A 10,266-nucleotide genomic window follows, 5' to 3' on the forward strand; every position below is an offset into this window, starting at 1 on the left:
AGGCTTGAGCCACCGCGCCCGGCCTCTGTTTTTTCTTTAACAAATTGTTTGTGTACAAAATTAACAAATTTAAAATTAAATTATTATAATTATTAAGAGTCTTAACACATTTTCCTGATTGCCATAACAATTTACAAAAGCAATGACATGCAATGCAAAAAAACCTAGAAGTCACAGGAAATGAGATATTTTGATATTTCAATAACAAAAAAACACAAAAATATGGCATAATTTCATTTATAGAAAGTACAAACTAAGCATCCTAAAATATCTATTGTTTATGGATACAAATATAATTAGTAAAGCTAACAAATAAAAGCAAGAGAATGATTATTTCAAACATTATTATAGTGGTTATCTCAGCATGAGGATGAGAGAGGTATACTACAGAGTGGGGTAAATGGAGTTTCTGAAATAATGGTAATGCTGTCTTTCTTAATGTGGTTTCATATTTTTTAAGAAAATTTTTAATTGTAGTATAAGAAACATACAGAAAAGTGCCCCAATACAAGCATATATAGATCATTGAATGTATATGAAGAGAATATATCTTTGAACTCACACCCAGGTCTTCTGTTTCAATGTATTGCCACTGTTTCCATCAAATAAGATCCCAGAACTAAGTTTTGTCACTTGAGCTGTGTCAAGAGATAGAAAATTATCAGTCCCTCCAAAAGTCACCCTCATGCCCCCTCTTAATCACATTCTCCATAAGCATAACCACTTTCTTGACATCTAATATCATCTTTGAATTGTGCATATTTTCATACTCCATATAAATAGGATTATATAATAAATACTCTCTTATGCCTGGCTTCTTTCGTGCAAGAATATGTGAAATTCATCCATGTTGTTGCATTTAACAGTTGTTCTTTCTCACTGCTGTGGATGTATTCTGCAATATGAATATAACAATTTTTTATGTTTGTTTACCCATTCTGCTGGTGATGGATGTTTGGGTTGTTTCCAATTTGGGGATATTATAAACCGTACCTCTAGGAAAAGTCTTGGACTTGCCTTTTTTTTTTTTTTGGCGTATATTTGCACAAGTTTTACTGGGTATTAAAATAAAGAGAGTAAATCGATTTTTAATGTTTGCTAACAGTTTTCAAAACCTATTATTCTCTTTTATCCATCTGCCTCACATTTAGGTCAGCCTATAAGAAAGTGTATTTAATCTATGGATTACTTTTGATAGTGTGGATATTTTAATATTATTAATTCTTCCAATCCATGAACGTGAAATATCTTTTCATGTATTTGTGTCTTCACCAATTAATTTCATCAATGTCGATAGTTGGTTAAATTTGTTCCTAAGCATTTATTCTTTTTGATACTATTGTAAATGGGATTCTTAATTTCCTTTTTGGATAGTGTTCATTGTTGGTGTATAGAAATGCAACTGATTTTTGCATGTTGATTTTGTACTCTGCAACTTTACTGAATTCATTTATTAGTTCTAACAGTTTTTTGGTGGGGTATTTAGGGTTTTCTGTACATAAGATCATGTATACAAAAATCAACTCAAGGTGAATCAAAAGCTTAAATCTAAGACCGGAAACCATTAAAATTCTACAAGACAGCATCGGAGAAACCCTTCTAGACATTGGCTTAGGCAGAGAGTTCATCACCAAGAACCCAAAAGCAAATGTGACAAAAACAAAGATAAATAAACTAAAAAGTTTCTGCACAGCAAAAGAAGTAATCAGCAGAGTAAACCAACAACCCATAAAGTGGGAGAAAATCTTCGAAAACTGTATACCTGACAAAGGACTAATATCCAGAATCTATAAGGAACTCAAACAAATCAGCAAGAAAAAACAAATAATCCCATCAAAAAGCGGGCTAAGGACATGAATAGACAATTTTCAAAAGAAGATACACAAGTGGGCAACAAACATGAAGAATGCTCAACATCACTAGTAATCAGGGAAATGCAAATCAAAACCACAATGTGATACCACCTTACTGCTACAAGAATGGCCATAACAAAAAAAAATTTAAAAAAATACATGTTGGCATGTATGTGGTGAAAAGGGAATACTTTTACACTGCTGGTGGGAATGTAATCTAGTACAGCCAATATGGAAAACAGTATGCAAATTATTTAAAGAACTAAAAGTAGATCTATCATTTGATCCAGTAATCCCACTACTGGGTATCTACCCAGAGGAAAGTAAGTCGTTATATGAATAAGACACTTGCATACGCATGTTTATAGCTGCCCAATTTGCAATTGCAAAAATATGGAACCAGCCCAAATGCCCATCAATCAACAAGTGGATAAAGAAAATGTGTTATGTATTAAATATACACCATGGAGTACTATTCAGCCATAAAAAGGAATGAAATAATGGCTTTTGCAACAACCTGGATGAAGTTGGAGACCATTATTCTAAATGAAGTAACTCAGGAATGGAAAACCAAACATCATGTGTTCTCACTTGTAAGTGGGAGCTAAGTGAAGACGCAAAAGCATAAGAATGATATAATGGACTTTGGGGACTCAGGAGGTGTTGGGGGAAGATAAGGGATAAAAGTCTATACATTGGGTACAGTTACAGTGTACATTGCTTGGGAGATGGATGTATGCACCAAAATCTCAGAAATCATCACTAAACAATTTATCCATGTAATCAAAGACCATCTGTTCCCCAAAAACCTATTGAAATAAAAAAAAATACTAAGATCATGTCATCTGCAGAGACAATTTAACTTCTTCCTTTCAGATTTGGATATCTTATTTCTTTTTTCTTGCCCAATTGTTTTGGCTAGGACTTTCAGTAGTATATTGAATAGAAATGGTGAGAGTTGGCCTCCTCAGCTTGTTCCTGATGTTAGAGGAAAATCAGGTTTTCACCATTGAGTTTGTGAGCTCTAGGCTAATCATATATAGCCTTTGTTATGGTGAGGTACATTCCTTCTATACCTAATTTACTGAGAGTTTTATCATGCAAGTTGTTGAATCTTGCGAAATACTCTTTCTACATTTATTGAAATTATCATATTATTTTATCCTTTATTCCATTAATGTAATATATCACATTTATTGATTTGTATATGCTGAACTACTTTTGCACTCCAGGGATAAATTCTACTTGATCATGGCGCATGATCCTTTTAACGTACTGTTGGATTCAGTTTGCTCTATTTTATTGAGGATTTTGGCATCTATTTTCATCAAGGATATTGGCCTACAATTATCTTGTAACGTCCTTGTCTGGCTTTGGTATCAGGGCAATGCTGACCTCATAAAAACAGTTTGGAAGCATTTCCTCGTCTTTGAGTTTTTGGAAGAGTTTGAGAAGGATTGGTACCAGTTTTTTAAAGGTTTGGTAGGATTCAGCAGTGCAGCCATAAGGTCTTGGGATTTTCTGTGTTGGGAGGTTGTGATTGCTGCTTCAACCTCTTTACTTGTTATTGGTCTGTTTGAATTTTCTACTTTTTCATGATTCACTCTTCGTAGGTTTTATGTTTCTAAGAATTATCCATTTCTTCTAAGTTATCCAATTTGTTGTCATATAATTATTGATAGTAGCGTATTACAATCCTTTGTATTTGTCAGTGGAAAAGAAAACACACTCAAAGTGTTGTTTTTTTCTATTCTCTCACCCAACAGCCTCAACACCAATGTCTTTTGTGACCAAATGTGTGTGTAGGGGGGTGTTCCTCACACACCAAACAAGCAATCAATTTTGTAGCAGAAACCAACTCAGCGTCCTCCAACCCAGTTCAATTATGACATTACCCACCTGGAAATAATTTCAGATCCCACAGGTTGAGAGCTCAGTTTCACAAAACTGCCCCCACTTCAGACACAAGTCACAAGTCTGGGCCTCCAGAACTTCTGATCAACCAGCTTCAAGTTAGGGCTTCCATGACCCAGTCTTTGAGTTTGATTAATTTGCTAGAGCAGCTCACAGAACTCAAGGAAACACTTATGTTTACTGGTTGATTATAAAGGATATAATAAAGTATGCAAACAAACAGCCAGATAAAGAGATAAACAGGGTGTGATCTGAAAGGGTCTAGAGCACAAGAGCTTTCCCTCCCATGAAGTTGGGATGTGCTATCTTCCCAACAAGTGGAAGAGTCCATCCTCCCGTTATAGGCCCAGAGCAGGGCCTTGAGGGCAAAATTTCCAGAGAGATGCTCTGGAGACTTCAGCATTTGCTGCCCAAGGCTGCTTCAGGACTCTGCTTGCCACACTCTGGCACAGAGCTCCTTGGATGCTCCAGCCTTGGCTCTGGAGGGCACAATGGTAAGTCTTGGTAATGTCTACATGTTGCTGATTTGGCAAACATGCATAGTACAAGAGATGTGGGGCCTCCACCTAGATTTCAAATGGACAGCCTGAGGGCCCAGACAGAAATTTGTTGTAGGGTTAGAGCCACCAAAGAGAGTTCCCACTAGATCAAAACCTAGTGGAGCTGTGGGATCAGGACTGCCTCCAAGACCCTAGAGGTGTAGAGCAACCAGCATGTAACTCCAGCCTGGGAGAGCTTCAAGCATGAGACTCCAACATGTGAGAGCTGTGACACGGCCTGCACCCAGCAAAACCATAGGAGTGGGGCAGCCCAAGGCCTTGGGACCCAACCACCACCCCATTGTGCCCAGATGGAGGGACATGGAGTCAAGGAAGATAATTCTGGAGCTTTAATACTTAATGTGTTCTTCCTGTTGAGTTTTAGACTTACTTGGCATTAGTTATTCCTTTATTTTTGCCTATTTCTCCCTTTTGGAATGGGAACATCTATCTTACACCTGGGACACCATTGTATTTTGGAAGCAGATTACTTGTTTTGATTTCGTAGGCCCATAGCTGTAGGAAATCTGCCTCAAGATGAATCATGCCTTGAGTCTCACCCATATCTTATTTGGATGAGACTTTGGAGTTTTGTGTTGGTGCTGGAAGGAGTTAAGATCTTAGAGCTATTGGGATGGAGTGAATGTGTATTGCATGTGAGAAGGACATAAATTTTGAAATTCAGGGGTGGAATGCTATGGTTTGAATGTGTCCCCTAAAGTTCAAGTGTTGGGAACTTAAGTTCCTAGTGCACTACTGTTGAGAGATGTAACCTTTAAAAGGTGTTTAGGTCTTGAGGGCTCTGCCCTCATGAATGAATGAGTGTCATTATCACAGGAGTAGGCTCATTATTGCAAGAATGGGCTCATTATGGTGAGAGTAAATTTGTTATAAAAGTGAGTCTGACTCTCTGTCATTCATGTGCGTACTCTTTTGCACTTCTGCCTTCTGCCATGAGATAATGCAGCACAATGGCCCATGCCAGATGTGGCACCCTCAATCTTGGATTTACCAGTTGCCAGAATTGTAAGAAAAAAATTTCTTTTCTTTATAAAATACTCAGTCTGTGATATTCTGTTATAGCAACACAAAATGGATCAAGACATTCCTCTAATTGGCAAATTTCAAATAATCTGTCTTTGAGTTCACTGATTCTTCTGCATGATTGAGTTTGCTGTTGAAATCCTTGATTTAATTTTTCTATTCTGTCATTGTATCCTTCAGCTGCAGTATTTCTGTTAGGTTCCTTTTCATGGTTTCTAGTTATTAAACTTCTCCTTTTGTTCATGCATTGTTTTCCTCGTTTTCATTTACTTGTCTATATACATTCTCTTATAGCTTATTGAGCTTATTTCAGATGATTATTTTGAATTCTTTATCAGGTAATGTATAGATCTTTATTTCTTACAATTCAGTTACTGAAGCTATTAATAGTTTTCTTCAGTGAAATTGTGTTTGACTAATTCTTCATGATCTGTGTGGCATTGCACTGGTGTCTGTGCATTTGAAGGAAGAAAAACTTCCAATCTTATAGACTGATTTTGGCAGGTACAGACATTCTCCTGTTGAGTTGCCTAGAACAGAAGATATTTTCCTCTCAAGTACACATGAAACGTTCCCCATGAGGACCACATTCCAGGCCATAAAAAAAACCTCAAAAAATTAAAAGGGTAAAAATGATGTGATGTATTTTCTCTAATCATAACGTAATGGAATTAGAAATCAATGGCAGGGAAAAAATGTGCAAGACACAAAAGTATGTGGAAATTAAGCAACACTCTTGTATAGCCAGTGGGTCAAATAAGAAACACCAAAGGAAACCAAAAAATACTTTGAAATGAATAAAAATGAAGACACAACATACAAAAACTTACAGGATGCAGATAAAGCAGTGCTTGGAAGAAAATTTATAGCTGTAAATGCCTGTATCAAAAAAGAAGAAAGATGTCAAATCAGTGACCTAACTTTCTACCTGTAGCTTTACAATAAGTTTTGAAGTCAGATATTGTGAGCCCTTCTACTTTTATCTTCTTAAGCAATAAGCAGAATCTTTTGGGGGCTTATATATACCCAGATACTTTTTAATATATAAATTAAAAATCTCAGAGAGGAAAACCAAGGAACTGCTGAATATGGTTGCCTCTAAAAGAGTGGCCCTAGACAGACATGCTGTGGATTTAGGCAAGAATAACCAAGTGTTACTTATGTAACACACACACACACACACACACAAACACATATTCTCTTGAGTGATATATTCTGTTTAATATGACAGGAGAGGATACCATTGAGCAGCTAACATTATCTCTGTTTTATCATTTATGCAATGATGATATTAAAATAACTGATTTATAAGTCACCTTCCAGCTCTAGCAATACATATATTGATTATAAGCAAACAAAGTTAGAAAGATGAATCTGGGTTTATGAGAAAAGAGATGAGGTATCAAATTGAAATGTTTTAAAGAACTTTTGTACAGGAACGTTAGTTTCTCTTGTATGAACTAGCTTTGTCATATTTGCTAAGCTGTCACGGCTTGAGGAAATGGTAGTGGGCAGAAAGAAAAAATTTTTGACACAAGGAGATAAGACAAAGAGAAGGAAGAGGAAGAACAGTTGCAGTCCTAAGGCACAAGGTGTCCTAGATGTTTTTCCTGATGCATAGGTACCACTTGAATAGGACGATAGTGAGACACCTTCCCTTGTCCTCCCCACTCCGACCCCTGCCCTGTCCCATGGAGCTGAATTCCCCATCGCTGCTGTCCCTACCTCCTATTGCTGAGTTGGGTAAACACCAGGAAGTCACCTATGTGGATTCCTGTCTCATCTTTGGGAGCTTTTCAGAAACTCCAATGTTCAAAAGTAAAATTGAAAATAAGTGAAACAAAGATTTGTTTCATAAATCATTCCCTTTAGCTCTTAAAGCTTCTGTACAATATTGAAGAATAAAAAAGTAAGAAGACTCACATTACCAGACTTCAAGAAATACTGTAAAACTACAGTAATCAAGACAGTGTGGTATTGGTAAAAGAACAGACACATGGAACAATAGAATAGAGACTCCAGAAATAGACCCACACAAAGATAGCCATGTGATCATTGACAAAGAAGCAAATATATAATTCAATGGAAATAAGGACAGTCCTAGATATTTGCCCATTTGATTTGAAAACTCTTGTCCACACAAAATGCCTACACATGAATGTTTATAGTAGCTTTATTCATAACATTCATAGTATTCTTCAAAAACTGGAAGCATCTAAGATGTCCTTCAATGGGCAAATATCTTTACAAGCTGTGGTACATTCATACATTGGAATTTTATACAGAAATTTAAAAGTGTGCCATAAAACCATGAAAAGGCGTAAGTGCATATTGCTAAGTAAAAAAAAGTCAGCCTGAACAGGTTACAGACTATGATTCCAATTATATGACATTGACCTTCTAAAAAGGCAAATCTACAGAGAGAGTTAAATGATTCTTGATTTCCAGGGGTTTGTGGGGAGGGGAAGAGGGTTGAACAGGTGAAGGGCAATAGATTATCATTTAATTCAGTAAGCTCATATAGAAAAAAGAGGAGGAGGGTCAAGGTGAAACACAAAGTTTCAATATCAAAGTGGAAAACGAAGAGAGAGGGAGATAAAGGAAAAGAGGGTGAGATAGTGAAAGAACAGGACACAGAGGGATAGTAAGAGTGATGACTGGAGCCAGAGTGCAAGGGAGAGAGGAAGGAGAAGGCGGGGAGCTAGAGAGAGGAGGGAAAGGGAGAACAAAGCGAGGGTGAGAGGGATGAGAGAGAAAGAAAACGGAGGAAAGAGGAACAAAGGGAAAGACAGTGTGCCCAGTTATCAATGTATTGGCTGCCAGCTCCAAATCGCCCCTTCCTTGTCCTGCTCTATGATACTGGAGGTGGACCTTGAAAACATTTGTTTCGCCAAATGGTAATGTTTAAGCTGTGCTAGGCGAGTACACTGCAAGAGGAAGGGGCCTCTGGACTCCATAATTTTTCTGCTTGTTCCTGCTGAAACCAAGGTGTTAATCTGATCGGGTATGCCAAACTTAGCCTGCCCTGTTTGCTTTTGGCCGCTGTCATTTTGTGATTTTTTTTTTCCCCCATGAAGCTGAGGGCCGCTCCGCTGAACATTAGAACTTAACCCTTACCGGCGACCTTGTAGATAATGTCTGTAAGTCGCCATGGTAACGGTAGCTTCAGTTGTTTTTCAGGAACCTGGGGCAACTCCTGTCCAGTTTAAACCGGTTGAGACCACCGACCCTTCAAGGGGATCTGCGCAAGTGCCCAACAGGTGGCCAAAAACTCCACCCTCAGATCATACTAACGCCGTCATTTTCTGTACATTATGTCCAATGCAATACCGTGAAATTTTGCGCAGAACGAACCTGTTACTTCATTTTCCCTCACTGCCAATCACTTTTCCCCACACCTTAGACCACCCCACTTCCCTAACTCCTAATTATCCCTAAGCCTTCCCTTCCGGGAAACGGATCTGAGAGCTGCTCTTCTGCCTCCTCCCTGGGCTGCCCTGTGAATAAATCTTTTCTCTTTTTCACAAACTGCTTATCACAGTGATTGATTTTCTGTGCGTGGACAGAACAAACCAGGTCAATAACACTGCTGTGTGGGGTGGGCTGTGGGACACCCAGGGCGATCATCCCTCTCGAGTTTGTGAAACTCCCGGCCGACGACTCTCCAGCGAACCTTACACACGCCCTAGCAGGCGGCACCCCAGAGAGTTCATCCCACACTCTAATAATGGGTGATTGCCTGAGTGCCAGCTCCAGCGTATGGCACCTCAGAGAACTTTTCAGCCAATGGCAGTGGGAAGTGCTTTTCCCACTTTGTTCCTGTCTTGGATGCTCTGCCTCAGGCCTAGAGGCAGTGGCTGCTCCGAAGAGTTCTCTATTCTTACTATACAGTGCCTGTTACTAGTTAGTAATTCTTTAAGTTGAATATTTCTTGTTCAAATTGCCATGCGGTTTCTGTCTTCTGACTAGATCTTAACTGTTAAAAATAAGTAATGGATAATAGAGAAGGAAGCTGGGAGAGGAGGAAAAATGAAAGGGAAAGCAAACGAAATAGAGCAGAAAGTTAAGTGATTAGTATGGGTCCACACAGCTTGATGGAAAAGGTTCTGACTTTGGATCAGAATCAAGTCTGTAGGAGGAGTCTTTCAGCCTCCTTCTGAGAATACAGCCACAGTGTGTGAATCTGAGTTATCTTAGTTCAGCTCCCTAACTCTAAAAAGGGTAGGATCATTTTCCCTTTTATTTGATGCCCATGGAGATGAAGTCCTCTTCTTGTGCATAACAGGTGATCAGTAATTTTGGAGCGAAATGAAAGTAGCTTATGAAAGAGAGTTGTCTTGCTGAAGTCAGTTGATATGCCACCCCCTTTTCAGATGAAACACAGAGGAGCTGGCAAGAACCACCTCTGAATCAGCTGGCCTGCCCTATGAGAATAATGTGCTGTTCTTTTTCCTCCTGAGCAAGCATGACCCTAGTTCTCCCACACTCTGGGAGTAAATAAACAGGACTGTCAAAGAGGTCCTCACCACAGCCTTCAGCCAATGTCTCAGGAGCTGAGGCTTACCTGAGACGTAGAAGGTGAGGTGATGTGGTTGCTGAGACTTATCTTCTCATTTGTGCTGGTCCTGGCACTCTTATTGCTATGAGATTACTAAAAAGTTTCCTGGAACACATTTTGTAAAATAATTAATTGATACACTGATTTGATCTTTATTAATTATATGAATGGTATTAAATTATCACATATATCCTGAAAACAGGGGTATCTATTATGTATAAATTTTAAAAATTTAAAGTAAAAAAAAGTAAAGGGGAAATAATCTATTACAATCTCTTCTTCTCTTACATATCAAAGGGTAGTATATTGAGTCCAAAGGGAAATTTTCTTTCCTTCCTTCCTTTCTTTCTTTCTCTCT

This window comes from Mandrillus leucophaeus, unplaced genomic scaffold (genome assembly GCF_000951045.1).
Source record: "Mandrillus leucophaeus isolate KB7577 unplaced genomic scaffold, Mleu.le_1.0 Scaffold392, whole genome shotgun sequence".
In the NCBI taxonomy this organism is placed as follows: domain Eukaryota; kingdom Metazoa; phylum Chordata; class Mammalia; order Primates; family Cercopithecidae; genus Mandrillus; species Mandrillus leucophaeus.